This window comes from Dendrobates tinctorius, unplaced genomic scaffold (genome assembly GCF_039654945.1).
Source record: "Dendrobates tinctorius isolate UK_male_01 unplaced genomic scaffold, ASM3965494v1 ptg000083l, whole genome shotgun sequence".
In the NCBI taxonomy this organism is placed as follows: Eukaryota; Metazoa; Chordata; class Amphibia; order Anura; family Dendrobatidae; genus Dendrobates; species Dendrobates tinctorius.
This window is the reverse complement of record NW_027361751.1, coordinates 26818190-26835000: the sequence shown is the minus strand read 5'-3', so window position 1 is coordinate 26835000 and position 16811 is coordinate 26818190. Positions and strand designations below refer to the sequence as shown.

At 41.8% G+C, this 16811-nt stretch overlaps 1 long non-coding RNA gene across 1 annotated transcript in view; it reads left to right on the top strand.

The window, feature by feature from the left end:
* The window catches only part of LOC141097236 (uncharacterized), a 23672-nt gene extending 7415 nt beyond the window's left edge, over window positions 1-16257 (top strand). Inside the window, exons 2-3 of the long non-coding RNA XR_012233895.1 lie at window positions 15007-15053; window positions 15156-16257. This is a non-coding gene — a long non-coding RNA (uncharacterized lncRNA). The remainder of the gene's footprint in view (window positions 1-15006; window positions 15054-15155) is intronic.
* The last annotated feature ends 554 nt before the right edge of the window (window positions 16258-16811 follow it).

Sequence of the window (16811 nt, the reverse complement as noted above, 5' to 3'; positions counted from 1 at the left end):
TTTGTATGCGTTTTTTCAATGCGTTTTTTTGCGGGAAAAACGCGCTGCAAAAAAAAGCAAGTGTGAAACTAGCCTTACCAGTGGAAAAGCCAAACTTCACATGCCACAAATGCAAGCTTGTGTCCCTGTTGGAGGAAAAGTTGCAAAATCTCGAAGAGAGGTTAGCTACGTTGAAGATCATTAAGGAAGGTGAAGAGTTCTTAGACAGAGCAGAATTATCTCTTCATGTTACAGAAAGAGAAGAAATTCGAAGTGCACCTGAAGAAACAGAGGAATGGAAACGTGACCCAGAGAAGCAGGAGGATCAGGAGGCAGTCAGCACCCATACTTCTCAGGAACCAGTACCAGGCTCTCACGCAGGAAAACGAAGAAATACATCAGGATAAGACTTTGCCCACAAACAGCAACCTTGTACGCCATCAGAATCCTACTGGATGGAGAAAGAAAAATGTTGTGAAGAAGAAGCGGAGAGTGGTGGTTATGGGGGATTCCCTGTTGAGAGGAACAGAGGCCGCAATCTGCAGACCGGATATAACCTCAAGAGAAATGTGCTGTCTTCCAGGTGCAAAAATTAAAGATGTGTCTGACAGGATATCAGGACTCTTCAGACCTACAGATGACTAACCATTCCTGCTACTACATGTGGGGACAAATGACACCGCAAGAAAAGACCTGGAAACCATCTGCATAGACTTTGAAAACTTAGGCAAGAAAGTGAAAGAACTGGGAGCGCAGGTGGTCTTCTCTTCCGTCCTCCCAGTGGATGGCCAAGGAACAAGGAGGTGGAATAAGATTCTGCATTTGAACACCTGGCTACGTCAATGGTGCCGTCAGCAACGATTTGGATTTCTGGATCACGGAGTGAATTACCTTTACGATGGACTACTTGCTAGAGATGGGGTGCACCTTACGAAGACTGGAAAACATGTATTTGGAAGTCGTCTTGCTACACTCATCAGGAGAGCTTTAAACTAGAACAACATGGGAAGGGAAGCAAAAGACCAGAAAAAGCCATACACCTGACAAATGCTATTGAGAACTCTGCTATTACAAGTGGAAAGGAAGGACAAAGACAAAAGAATCTAATTAATAAAAATATAGGAGAAAGAGAAACCAATCACAAACTAAAATGTTTCTATACTAATGTACAAAGCATGGGCAACAAACAAGGAGAATTGAAACTACTAACACAGGAAAAGAAATATGATGTCATTGGAATCACTGAAACTTGGTGGGACAATACACATGATTGGAATACAAGACTAGAAGGATACAACTTATTTGCAAGAAACAGACTTGATAAACGAGGAGGAGGTGTCGCATTGTATGTTAGAAATGCATATATCTGCACAGAGATTGAAGCTTCAGAGACTGGGAGTTCTGAGGAAACAGTTTGGGTAAGAATACAAGGACAGAACAATGGAAAGGACACCATTGTAGGCATTTACTACAGGCCGCCTGTGCAAGCTGAAGATATGGATGAACTCTTTATGCATCAAATGGCCAAGTTCTCCAAAAAATATGACATAGTTGTCATGGGAGATTTCAACTATCCAGACATTTGTTGGGAATCTCTCTCAGGCAAAACTAACAGGTCAAGGAAATTCTTATCCTCTCTTGCTGACAACTTTATCTTCCAAAAGGTAAGGGAGAAAACAAGGGGAACTGCTACCTTGGATCTAATCCTTATAAACAGGGAGGAAATGGTTGAGGAGGTAAAAGTGGCTGGGACCCTAGGAGGTAGCGACCATGCTATTTTAGAATTTTGGATAACTAGAGGAGGAAGACCTGTGAAGACTCAGATGTCAAGGTTAGATTTCAAAAAGGCAGATTTTAAGGGATTCAGAAAGAGAATTGGAGGGATCCAATGGCTGGATATCCTTAAAGACAAAAATGTCCAGGAAGGATGAGAAATCTTGCAAAATGAAATTCTCAAAGCACAATTGTTAACAATTCCAAAAAGAGGGAAGAATAGGAAGCATTTAAGGAAACCAGGATGGATGAACACAGAACTTAAGCACATGCTAAAAAGGAAGAAAAAAATGTTCATAAAATGGAAAGAGGGAGGCATACCTAAAGAAGAATATAATGCTGTCTGCAGAACGTGCAGGGCACAAATCAGATTATTAAAGCTGACAATGAATTGAGACTTGCAAGAGATGTCAAAAGCAATAATAAAGGATTTTGGGGATATGTCAAAAGTAAAAGAAAAGTCAAAGATGCTATAGGATTTTTACAGGATGAAAATGATGAAATGGTAAGACAGGATGTTGAGAAGTTTTTAAATTCCTATTTTGCATCTGTTTTCTCTCAGAAAGGAAATGTAACATCAACTGTTCTTCACTGTCCTATTAAGGGAATAGAAGAATCTAGGATATCTATAAGCAGAAAGATAGTGAGGCAACACATAGCTAACCTAAATGAATTCAAGTCTCCAGGTCCAGATGAATTACACCCCAGAGTACTGAAGGAGATAGCAGAAGAAATTTTTGAACCCCTCTCCATAATCTTTGAAAATTCTTGGAGAACAGGAGAAGTCCCAGAAGACTGGAGAAGAGCAAATGTTGTTCCCATCTTCAAAAAGGGGAAGAAGGTGGACCCAGGCAACTATAGGCCAGTGAGTCTGACTTCTATACCAGGAAAGATCTTTGAACGAATTATTAAACAACATGTATGTCAGTACCTGGATAAGAATGAAGTGATTAAACAGAGTCAGCATGGGTTTGTAACTAATAGGTCATGTCAGACTAACTTAATTTCCTTCTATGACGGAATCACTGATTGGGTGGATCAAGGAAATGCTGTAGATATAGTATATCTTGTCTTCAGCAAAGCATTTGACAAAGTATCTCATACAATCCTTATTGAAAAAATGACTAAGTATGGAATGGAGAAGGCAACTGTAAGGTGGATTCATAACTGGCTTAGTGATCGGACCCAAAGAGTGGTCGTAAATGGCTGCACATTCAGTTGGAAGAATGTCTCAAGTGGGGTACCACAGGGCTCTGTCCTGGGCCCTGTATTGTTCAACATCTTTATCAACAATTTAGATGAAGGAGTTGAGGGTAAACTGATTAAATTTGCTGATGACACAAAGCTAGGAGGGATAGCTAATACTAGAGAAAAGAGAGAGAGGATTCAAAAAGATATAAATAAACTGGAGCAGTGGGCAGCAACTAACAGAATGGTTTTTAACAGGGAAAAATGCAAAGTACTACATCTGGGCAATAAAAATGAAAAAAGCATATACAGTATGGGAGTAATAGGGCTAAGCAACAGCACATGTGAAAAAGACTTGGGTATACTAATAGATCACAGACTGAATATGAGTCAACAGTGTGATGCAGCAGCAAAAAAGGCAAATGCAATTCTAGGATGTATTAACAGAAGCATACAATCTAGATCACGTGAAGTCATTATTTCCCTCTACTCCTCTATGGTCAGACCTCATCTGGAATATTGTGTCCAGTTTTGGGCACCACATTTTAAAAAACTGGAGTAAGTTCAGAAAAGAGCGACCAGAATGGTGACCGGTCTGCAAACCCTGTCTTATGAGGAAAGGTTGCAGGATTTGGGAATGTTTAGTTTGCAAAAGAAAAGACTGATAGGAGACTTAATAGCTGTCTACAAATATCTAAAGGGCTGTCACATTGTAGAAGGATCATCTTTATTCTCATTTGCACAAGGAAAGACTAGAAGCAATGGGATGAAACTGAATGGGAGGAGACACAGATTAGACTTTAGAAAAAACTTTTTGACAGTTAGAGTGATCAATGAGTGGAACATGCTACCATGAGAAGTGGTGAGTTCTCCTTCAATGGAAGTCTTCAACCAGAGGCTGGACAGACATCTGACTGGGATGATTTAGCGAATCATGCTTTGAGCAGGGGGTTGGACCAGATGGCCCAGGAGGTCCCTTCCAACTCTACGATTCTACGATTCTATGAATCCTGTTTCCACCGTTCCGACCAGGACAAATTTTTTAATTCTGACCAGGGTCATTCTATGAGGTAATAACTCTGGAGTGCTTCAACGGACGCCACCGATTCTGAAATTTTTTTTTCAAGACTTATTGTGCTTCGTGATAGTGGTAAAATTTGCTTGATATGAGATGCATCTTTTTGTGAAAATATCAGAAATTTGGCCAAAATGTTGAAAAGTAAGAAATTTTCAAACTTTTAATTTTTATGCCCTTAACTCAAAGAGTTAAGTGCCACAAAATAGTTAATGAATAACATTTCTCACATGTCTACTTTACATAAGCACAATTTTTGAAACACAGTTTTTTTTTGGTAGGAAGTTAGAAGGGTTAAAAGGGGTTAAAACAAAATTGACAAAACCATTTTTTTAAGGGCCACATCACACTTGATGTGACTTTGAGGGGCCTACATAATGGAAGATACCCAAAAGTGACACCATTCTAAAAACTGCACCCCTCAAGGTGATTAAAACCACATTGAAGAAGTTTATCAACCCTTCAGATGCTTTACAAGAATTAATGGAATGTGGAAGCAAAAAATTGAAAAATATTTAGATTTGAGAGTCCTCAGTGGTTGATACCTTTTTATGGCTAACTGAAAAGATGGTAACAAATTGCAAGCTTTCCAGACTACTTAGGTCTTCTCATTAGGCATAGAATAACACAAAATCTGAAAATCACATATTTATACACAACAGGGCACAGAACTAAGACAAGTGACGTGAAGCAGAACTATTATTATGGGAGAGGGATAAACAGTTGTGGCCTTAAATATTGGAACAGTTCATAGATAAGGAGTGTGAAAGTTTTATTGTACTCTGATTGTGGTCTGGTTCAGTGCTGTGATGCCCCCACAAGGTCTGAGGAGTGAAATTCCTTAGGCTGGTTTCACATTCGCGCTTTTTAAGCGCACGCACGGCCGGGGGTAGCTCCGCCCCCGAGCCGGCTCTCTACCCGGCGTGCCCGCCCCTTCCTTGTAGCACCGCCTCCTAGCGCACAGCGGCGCCTGCGATCGGCGCACCCTATCTTTAGCATAGGGTGCGCAGATCGTGCGCAGGCTGTGCGCTAGTTGCGCTTTGACCTGCGCTGCGCACTTTTGACGGTGCGCCGTGCGCGCCAAAATCCGAAAAGTTTGATTTTGGCGCGCACGGCGCACCGTCAAAAGTGCGCAGCGCAGGTCAAAGCGCAACTAGCGCACGGCCTGCGCACGATCTGCGCACCCTATGCTAAAGATAGGGTGCGCCGATCGCAGGCGCCGCTGTGCGCTAGGAGGCGGCGCTACAAGGAAGGGGCGGGCACGCCGGGCAGAGAGCCGGCTCGGGGGCGGAGCTACCCCCGGCCGTGCGTGCGCTTAAAAAGCGCGAATGTGAAACCAGCCTTAGTTGATGTAGAAAGACATAAATCCAAGAGACATGTTCATTCTTGCACTGAGTGTGTCAAAGGTTGTCATAAGTTTATACTCCAAGATCCTTCTGTCTCTCTGAGATTTGAAGTTATCTTTTTTAAAACAAGTAGTTTCATGTCCATGGTGCTGTGATCAGGGATACCAGGTAAATCTATTCTTTTTTCTTTCATTGAGATGCAATGAGCATTCATCCCTGTTCTAAGCTTTTGCTCTGTCTCCCTTACATACAGACCCCCAGCTGGACATTTAGTGCAAATAATTAAGTACACCACATTAGATGTGGTTTACCGCATATCAAAAAGGAACGAAAAATGAACATTTAACTTTTTTCACAAAAATTTTAATTTAGACCCAATTATTGTTATTTTCATAAGTGTAACAGGAGAAAAAGGACTTCAAAATTTATTGTGCAATGTCTTCTGAGGATGCTGACACCCCATATGTGGGTGAAAACTATTGATTAAATCATATATCTATATATATAAAACTGAATGTATGTATGTGTGTGTCACCAACCAATCACGAAGCATCTTTCATTTCACCAGAGCTGTTCAAAAGAAGCTCAGCTCTGATTGGTTGCTTTGGGTCTGACCCCAGGTCTCTCTTAAAGGGATCCTCGTTATGGAAGTCAGGGAAATTGCCTTCAAATGCTCTGGTACTGACCCCAGGCTCTCTTAAAGGGATCTCCTGTATGGAAGTTAGGGCAAATCCCTCAGCGCTCTGATTCTGACCCCAGGGTTCTAGTAAAGGGATCATTGGTATGCAAGTCAGGGCAAATCCATCCAGTGCTCTGGTTCTGATCCCAGGCTTTCTTAAAGGGATCCCCGGTATGGAAGTTAGGGCAAATCCACTCAGCGCTCTGGTTCTGACCCAAGGCCCCTCTTAAAGGGATACCAGGTATGGAAGTGAGGGAAAATCTAATCTGCACTTTGCTACTGACCCCAGTTCTCTCTTAAAGGGATCCCCGGTAAGGAAGTCAGGGCAATTGCCTTCAAATGCTCTGGTACTGACCCCAGGATCTCTTAAAGGGATCTCCTGTACAGATGTTAGGGTAAATTCCTCTGTGCTCTGATTCTGACCCCAGGGTTCTATTAAAGGGATCATTGGTATGCAAGTCAGGGCAAATCCACTCAGCGCTCTGGTTCTGATCCCAGGCTTTCTTAAAGGGATCTCTGGTATGGAAGTTAGAGTAAATCCCTCAGCGCTCTGATTCTCACCCCAGGGTTCTATTGAAGGGATCATTGGTATGGAAGTCAGGGCAAATCCACTCAGCGCTCTGGTTCTGACTCCAGGCCTCTCTTAAAGGGATCCCCAGTATGGAAATTAGGACCGTTCCACTCAGTGCTCTGGTTCTGACCCCAGGCTGATGGGATGATGTGGGATATTAGGGGTAGTTGTCCGGTGGCTCTGACTGACGGGATGATATGGGATAATCTGGTGGCTGTGATGGGAATGATGTGGGATATTAGGATAGTATTCCAGCGGCTGTGACAGGATGATGTGGGATATTAGGAGTAGTAGTCCGGTGGCTTTAGCGGGATGATGTGGGATATTAGTAGTCCGGAGGCTCTGGCTGACGGGACGATGTGGGATATTAGGGGTAGTAGTCCGGAAGCACTGGCTGATGGGATGTTGTGGGATATTATAGTGAATGTGGCTATGCTGAGTGGGCGGGGCTATACATATATATATTTATATATAATCATTATAATTTGTTATAACTAACCAAAGTTAGTTACTATGCCCGGGCAGCGCCAGGCTCTTCAACTAGTAATCCCTATAAACTTACTTTATTTGTTATCAAGTTAAAATGACCAAAAACAATGGTTCACACCAAAAGTGCACACACAAAACAAAAAACAAAAAGTGTTCCAAAAATGCCAATAAAATGGGGGTACACTAGAAGTCCCTCTTATATCCACTAGGCTCTCACCTTCCTGACTGTGGAGGTTGGAATGATGTGGCGCCCCCATCAGCGATGGTTATACCTAGGAGCCCTGTTGTGCCCTACAGCCACTAGGGGAGCCCTTCTACCCGATAACACTCTTCACGACTATTGTGTGTAAAAAAATGTTTCCACTTACGCTTTCTACAAAACAAATTGAGGTCCTTGACCCACTGAAAGCAGTTAAATGTATTAGTCGATACAAAATTGAGACCTCTTAACAGGACATTATGTTCATCCTTTGTTAGCACATGCGAGGACAGGTTAATTATTTGTCCCCTTGTTATTGGAATCGGGTTCTGAGACGGTACCCTATTCTCACACCTTTCTCCAAAAAAGAGTCAGAAGAGGAGGGTAAAGCCGAGGCTGATGCCATATTGGGCGTCAGGAGGGGAACTTGTCACACCCCCATGCGGCCCCTATAGCCTCCCGTTCCTCTTCTTCCATACCTTCCCCTTGTGTTCTGCCATCTCTGTTTTGGTATTGCTCCCCTCAAATGTGGTAGCCCCCTTACTGACGTGTCTGTGGCTATCTGACACTTGCGTTCCAACCAGGGCATGCGCAGTAGGAGAAAATCTAAAGAAACTGCGCTACTAATATTTAGTAATCAGATTGGTGGGCATTTACAACGAGTATGGCGTTGTATTTAAAATGAGGGAGATTTGGCATCTTGATTGATAGATCACACCAGATCAGGACACATGTTTTCCTTCTATCTGGCCTTCTGATGAGCCGCAAGAGGTGAAACATGTTGAGGCGCAAAGCTATCTATGGCAGCTGGCGAATGAAAAGATGAGTACCATTGTCTATATGGCATTAACATGCAGTGTTTCCCTATGCATTTACAATTTATAACTGCATGGTCACTTTGCTGGACATCTGGGAATTTTTTTCGTACACACTATGCAGGGTGTAAAGTTAACTGCTGATATCATTGCACTTGGGGATCTTAGTATCCTTGTATAGATTTGGATATATCATCTGAGCAGAGTGTGTAGAATTGGAATTGAGTTGTCATGCATAATGATGTATGATATTATTATCTGTGTCAACAGTTTATTGTCAAAACAGCAGCGTTTAGTGTCTGCAGTGTTTTTGGGAACTAACTGCTTGCTTAGAAACCAATTCCACTGAGAATCTGGCTATTAATGGAGGTTTACCCCTTGCCCTTGCTATCTACAAACTATATTGTGGAAGGTCTAAAAGCTTGTCTATATATCTGTCACCAATTGCCTTATGTGTTCTATTTATTTTAACATTGGGGTCTAGGGTCCTCTCACAGATATAATATTGGTCTATGTCTATTGTCAGGGGCTCCTTTAGCACATCAGGTAGAAAGGTTCCCCTAGTGGCTGAAGGGCACAACAGGGCTCCTAGGGATATCCATCGTTGAGCGGGGACACCACAACGTTCCCCCCTAGGGTGCCAACCTCCACAGTCAGGAAGGCGAGAGCCTAGTGGATATAAGAGGGACTTCTAGAGTACCCCCATTTTATTGGCATTTTTGGAACACTTTTTGTTTTTTGTTTTGTGTGTGCACTTTTTGTGTGAACCATTGTTTTTGGTCATTTTAACTTCATAACAAATAACGTAAGTTTATAGGGATTATATATGATTTAATGGTTTGATACCCTATCTGGATCAGGATATTTATTTTTTCTTTGAAAACTATTGATTGATGCATGACAGGGCTCAGAAGGGAAGGAGCGCCATTTGTCTTTTTGAATACAAAATTTTTGCTGGAATCATTACTGGGTGCCATGTTACATTTGGAGAGCCCCTTATGTGTCAAAAAAAGTGGAAGTCCCCCACAAGTGACCGCATGTGGAAACTAGACCCCTCAACGAACTTATCTATATGTGTGATGAGCACCTTGAACCCCGAAGTGCTTCAGAGAAGTTTATGATGTTGAGCCATTAAAAAAAAATCACATTTTATTTTTACCCACAAAAATGTTTTTAGCCTTTTTTTATAATTTTCACAAGGGTAACAGGAGAAAGTGCACAATACATCTTGTTGTGCAATTTCTCTTTAGTTCACCGATACCCAATATGTAGAGGAAAACTACTGTGTAGGCATACAGCAGGGCTCAGAAGAGGTGTGCCATTTGACTTTTTGAATGCAAAATTTGCTGGAATTATTAGCGGGCACCATGTCGCATTTGGAGAGATCCTGATGTGCCTAAAGAGTGTAAATCCCTCACAAGTGACCCCATTTTAGAACTTATACACCTCAAGGAACTTATATAGGTATGTGGTGAGCACCTTGAACCCTCAGGTGCTTCAGAGAAGTTTATAACGTAGATCCATAAAAATGAAAACTTATTTTTCCCACAAATATGTTCTTTTAGCCCCATATTTTTTATTTTCCTGAAGGTAACAGGAAAAAATGGACCCCAAAATTTGTTGTGCAGTTTCCCCCGAGTACCTAGATATCCGATATGTGATGGAAAACTACTGTTTTGGCGCACTGCAGGGCTCAGAAAGGGTGGAGTGACGTTTTGCAACTCAGATTTTGGAGGAATATTCCACAGGTGTCATGCGTTTGGAGATACCCTGATCTGACTAAACAGTGGAAACCCCCCACAAGTGACCTCATCTTGAAAAATAAGCCCCTCAAGGAATTTATCTAGAAGTGTGTTGAGCATCTTGACACGACTGGTGCTTTACCGAATTTTATTACATTGATCTGTGAAATTGAAAAAAATATATTTTTTCCCACAAATATGTTTTTTAGCCCCAATTTTTTTAATTTTCACAAGTATAGCAGGAAAAAATGGACTCCAAAATTTGTTGTGCAATTTCTCCTGAGTACACTGATACCCCATATGTGATCAAAAACTACTTTTGAGGCACAGTGCAAAGCACAGAATGGACCAAGTACCATATTGGAGTTCAGATTTTGCTGGACTCGTTTGAAGGTGCCATATCACATTCATAGAGCCCCTGAGATGCCAGAGTAGAAGAACCCCCATAAGTGATCCCATTTTACAAACTACACCTTTCAATTAATTGATCTAGGGGTGCAGTGATCATATTGACACCACATGTGTGTCACAGAATTTTATACCATTGGGCAGTGAAGAAAAAATAATTACATTTTTACTACCCAAATTTTATTTTAGCTCCTGATTTTAAATTTACACTCTGGAAAATGGGTAAAAATGGCACCAAAATTTGTTCCAGACAGAGAGAGATAGCCAGAGATTCTATCAAGACATCCAAACATCCAGGGGACCCTACAGCACTGCTTCCAATACATCATCACTCCATCTGGAGGGACATGGATCATTCATTCTACAGGAAACAACCTAGGGGACTTCGGCCCCGGTTGGAAGAACACAGATCTGCTCCATTGACCAGCGCTGAACCATGGACCCATTTGGAGAAAGTCAGGACTGGGACCCGCTGGTCGCCTGGCTCCATGGAGATGTTCGGAGAAGCCAGGTTGTGACCCTCTGGTCAACTGGCCTTGTATCTGAATAGACTGTCATCTTCCTAAGCTTGTCATTACTTCCTCTGTATGTATGCCACAGGTGGGGTAGTCGGCCCTGGGAGCTCTGAAGCAACAGCTGCCATTATCTCGGAGAGTCAGCGGAAGAGACTGTAATGTGCACCATGTTGGGGTATTTTGCTGGGACTGTTCTACGTGTTATATGCCTGTTTTTGTGGTTTAATAAAGCATTACCACACTGTTTTACCCTCACCCTGTGTTGTCCAAGTAGCGTTTTTCCCATATTAAAGGGAGAGCAGGCATGCAGTTGGGTGATCCCTGGTCCATTGACCCCCGTGTCTCCACAGGCTCTCTATGCTGAGCACTTATATAATTGTCACAACTCTGTTGTCGGATGACTCATGACCAGGGGCTCCTTCCGTGTTCCTAACACTAGGGGGTGCCAAAGCTCGCCCTGTTCCCCAGGTTACTTTTGAAGGTGAAGATGTGCCTTATCTCCTGAATCTGCCTTCCATCTGTACCCTTCCCCCACCCAGGGAAGAGAGGAGTAGTTGTGAGCTGTAGTACACCATCCAGACGAACAAGGTAGTACGAACAGGAGAAATGGAAAATACCAGGCACACAAATATACACTCACATATAACAGAGGAATGCACTGGGGAGTAGAGGATGAGGTAAAACCAAAGTAGGAGAAGAAAAGTGAATTATCACACTGACTAAACCATGCAACAGCCACAGCTAAACCCATCAAATACCTACTCATATAATCACCAACTACTATTCTCCCAGCCATGCAGCAAAAGCTAACTCTGATGATATGTCAGTCAATACCCAGATTAAATAGGAGATAGGAGTGGCTAACCGTGCTCAGCTGAGAGCCCTAGCTCCCAGAGCTCTCAACATGGCAGATTAACCCCTGTACTGCCAAAAGAAATTTCACCATTTAAAAAGAAGGTGAAGTGCTTTTAATCAGCACAGGAGTAAGAGCATTGACTCCATCTGCCTTATGATAGGAAATCTACTGCCAGGGTTTCTGTCTGAATCACGTTTTTCAGAGACTTAGATGGAAACCCCGATGCAAGCACTCAGCATAAAGTACAGGATAACCATGTGCCAAGCCTTACTGCAAACTTTGGGAGAGAGAATGAACAAATCAACAGTTGAAGAATTGGTTTTATTTATTTTTTAAACAGCTCTTCGTGCGATATAAGTGATTAGGCAACCTTATTCTTCGAGCCGGTGCGATTACAGCGATATCAGATTTACATAGTTTTTTACGTTTGGCTGCTGTCACACACTACAAGACATTATTATTATTTATTGTGCATACCTATATTTAGATAGCTATAATTTTTCCATAATTCAGCTTGTATTTTGCGGGACACAATGATGTTTTCAGAGAAACTATTTTTATTTACATTTGTGTGTTTGATTGCGTTTTATTCATTCCGGTGTGATGATGAAGCATAGTTTTTTGCCTCATATTTTATCTTCTTTTTTTAATGGTGTTTACTGAAGGGTTAACTATTGAGACAGTTTTATAAGAAGAGTAGTTCCAGAAGTAATGATGCCAAATATGTGTCCATATTTTTGTTTATTTTTGCTTTTACATAAATAAATGTATTTAGTGGAATCATGTTTTTTATTTATTTTTTGGTCTTTATTTTGTGATTTTTAAAATAATATTTTTGCAATTTCTTTTTTACTATTTTACATTGTCCCAAGATGGGACATCAACTTCCCCTGATCTGATGGCTGATCTAAAGGCCCCGTCTCACATAGCGAGATCATTAGCAAGATCGCTGAAATGTCACAGATTTTGTGACTCAACAGCGACCTCGCCAGCGATCTCGCTATGTGTGACACATAGCGGCAACCGGCCCCCCCGCTGGATATTGCTGATTGTGCTCAAATGTCCTGGGCCATTTTTTGATCGCTGGTGTCCCGCTGGCCTGCATGCATCGCTGTGTTTGACTCCAACGAGTGACCTCGTTGGCGACGCAGAACTCAGGGACGCAGGCGGGGGTTGTCAGAATAGCTGCTGTGTGACAAGGTACCAACGATCGCCAACGATCGCCGAGGTTGTTTTACGGATCGCCAGATCATTGCTGCATTGTTGAGTAGATCTGCATCTGTGTGACGGCTTACTAGCGACCATTTAGTGAAGTACCAGCAATCCTTACCTGGTCGTATCATTGTCGGGATCGCTGGTGCGTCGCTTAGTGTAATGGCAACCTAATACTCTGCTATTCTTTTGTATTGAAGGGCATTAGATCAGTGTTTCTCACACAGAGAGGAGGCATGTCAACTACTGCAGGAGCTAGCAGGCCACCTTCCCTGAGTGACCCCGTGGCCATCTTTCGACTTGGAGTCACCATGGAGTCCATCGGCACAACGCGATCGTGATTTCGTTGTGCCAGCTCCCTCCCTCTATGATGCCCCTCGATGTCTCTGTCACTATTGACGGCGGCATCAGAGAGGATAAACACCCGCAATTGGTGCTGGCACTGTAGATTTGGATTTCTTTTTCCCTTAATGATAAAGACCTTCATTTAAAAACCGCGTTTTTTATGTTTACTGATCTGAAACATTTAATTGTGACAAACATGCAAAAGAATAGGAAATCAGGAAGGGGCAAACACTTTTTCACACAACTGTATCTTATCAGAGAAATCTGCTTCTTTCTCTGCCAAAATTGATCAGTCATTATCAAAATTTTCAATTCTGAGGTAATATCTGTTTTCAGTGAGGACAGACTTTCACATTACTGAGATAGGAGATGACATATGTTACCAAAGAAATTGTATGTAGATGGGAGGAGGAAGGAGCTACAGGCAGAGCTCCTCTCTCCTCCTCCCCGTCCTATCTACATAGAATCATATCGGTAGCATCTGCCATCTCCTATCTCAGTGATGGGAAAGTCTGTCTTCACTTAATACAGATTTTACCACAGAATTGAGAATTTTGATAATGACTTATCTTTTGGCAGAGAAAAAAAGCAGATTTCTCTGATGAAATATATTACATAGTTGTCCTTATGCTGTATGTAAGAGCATAAAATTGTGCAGCTTGGCTGGCCCCCATCTTTTATAGTGTCTGTTATAGTCCCCCATGATTAGCTATGCTATACCATATGATATTATTATACCTGCAGGATATAATGTGGAAGCCCATTTGGCGCTGCACCTCTCGTCATTAGCTCCAACTCTTCAACAATGTGTAAAATGCTTCCAGGCAACGTTTTGTTTGGTTGATTCTTGTGCATTGAAACTAACTATTCGAATTCGCATGGACTTGAATTTGATTTCCCTCTTGAACGATCCGATCATCTCTGCCAATTATGCTACGGCCTGGAATAAGCCAAGCCAAGTAGACAGAATGGCACACTTTTTTCCAAGCACTGTGGCCACCTCATTCTATCAAACTGTGGTAGTCACAACAGTCATAATTCTTTCAATTGGACATTGATGGCATATTTTATAGAAAACCCACCAATATCTATCCAAATATGATTTAACTCTATTGTATATTACATGTTTTTGTTCTTAATTTTAACAAAACGTTACAGCTTATGCTGTACAAATAAATAAAAAGTCTGATTTTTTTCCCCCTATTTTCTGATGTTTTCATTCCTGGTTAAGCTCATAGATCTAAGAGTCTTAAACACTCCAGCAGCAATTTTTATTTTTTTATGTTTGATTTTTATTATCTCTTTCCTTCAAGGTGTATATTTGATATATTACTGGTGGTTTAGTGTTAGATCTTTACCTGCCAGAATATATGAAGTATTATGGATTCTCAGATAAAATCTCTTAGCAAAATCTTCGGTCGCTTTTACACGCGCTGTATATTATATTTCTGCAAAGTGGTCATTTGCCGCCAGTTGTGAAAAAAAAAGCGATTTCGGTTCATTTCATCTGATATTGTTTGTTATGATGTTTTTACTGTTACAGCTATATTTCTGTACATCTTTATTTGTTTCTGTTTTCTTTCATTTATAGTTTGCCTTAAAGGGGTTTTCCAGGTATAATAAGATATCCCCTATAGATAATAACTGCTAGAGTACCGGAACGAGAATCCTGTGTTTCATGTTGGATGGAGGGATGGTTGCATATGTGTTCTGCCTTTCTATTCAAAGTCTACGGGACTGACAAAGACATAATTACCGTATGTGGAAAATAATAGCAGTCGAACATCACTACCTTGTCTAATTTCTGTTTTCAGCAGAAAACATCATACAACATGCAATACAAATGAATGACTCGGTGTAGGTGAGTAACGGGCAACCAACAGAATCAACAGTTATGACATACGTGCTGCTAATTTGGTGTAATTTACTCATTTATTGAAAGGGGGGTGTTCTAATTTTCTAGCAGTGCAGAGCACAATTTATTCTGTGAAGAAACAAGTGTCAATTATCACCCATATTTAAAGAAGGATGGCAGCAAAGGTTTTACATGTTGGTTTTAGCCCATGCTCAGCTAGTAAAATGGGTCGTTCCAGACATTGTACCGAAGGAGAAAGACCTTTGATCAGGAAGTCGATTGGAGAGGGAAAACACCTAAAGAAGTATAGAAAATAATTGGCTGCTCAGCTAAAAAGATTTCTAATGCTTTAAAATGGCAAACAAACTCATTAAACGTGGTATGAAAAGAAATACTACCATCCTCATAGATCATAGAGTCACAAGAATGGCAAAGAAGCATCCAACGATCAGCTCCAGGGAGATCAAAGAAGATCTTAAGTTACCTGTGAGTCCTGCAACCATCAGAAGACAATGAGGTAAAGCCAAGCTATTTAAAAAAAAAAACCCTCATAAAGTACTAATGCTTAAAAAAGTGTTGAAAAGGTTACAGTTCACAAAGCACACACTAACTGGAAGTGTTCTTCAACATTCCATGGACAGATGAGAGCAAGATTTCTCTAACTGGGTCTAAAGGATGCAGTTTGTGAGATGACTTAAAACTCTAATTTCAAGCTACAGTACACTGAAAAGACTGTGAAACATGGAAATGCAAGCATAATGGTTTGGGGATGCTTCTCATAATTTGTAGTTGGACCCATTTATCGCATGCCAGGCACCATGGACCAGATTCAATATATCAAAATACTGTAAGAGGTCATGTTCCATCATTCTGAAGAAGAAATGCCCTTAAAATGGGTGTTTCAGTAGGACAATGACCCCAAACACACCAGCAAATGGCAACATCCTGGTTCCAGACCAAAAAGATTGATATTATGAAGTGTCCAACCCAATCCCCAGACCTCAGTCTGATAGAGAATTTGTGGAGTGACATAAAAAATGCTGTGTTTGGAACAAAATGCAAAGGAACTGTGGAATGTAGTCCACCCAGTTGTAAAGCAGATGTCAGAAATAAAAGTCATAAGCTAAAAACTAATTCAGTGATTAAAGGGATCCTGTCATCAGTTTTGGCCTATATGTTACGGCCATCACCGTTCAGGGCTTATCCACAGCATTCTATAATGCTGTATATCTGCCCCCAACCCGACCTGTAAGAGAAGAAATATAACTTATTAAACTCACTTGCGGGGTGGTCCAGTCCGATGGGAGTTGCTGGTCCTGGTCTGGTGCCTCCCATCTTCTTGTAATGCTGACTCCTTCTTGCTTCATGTGGATGAAGCATCCCTGCATCATCCGCACAGTCTCCCTGGCATTGCGCTCCTGCGCTGGTGTACTCTGACCTGTTGAAGGCAGAGCAAAGTACTGCAGTGCGCATGCACTGGTCCTCTCTGACCTTTCCCGGCACCTGCGCACTACAGTACTTTGCTCTGTGCTCAACAGGGCAGAGAAGTATGCTTGCGCAGGAGCACGACATGAAGCAAGCAGGAGGACGGCAATCGCATGAAGATGGGAGGCGCCAGACTAGGAAGAGCGAAACCTCTTGGACCGGACCACCGCGTCTCTTTCAGGTTGGGTTGGGACAGATATACAGCATTACAGAATAATGTATATCAGGCCTGAAAGATGGTGGCCATAACTTATATCGGCCAAAACTGATGACAGGTTC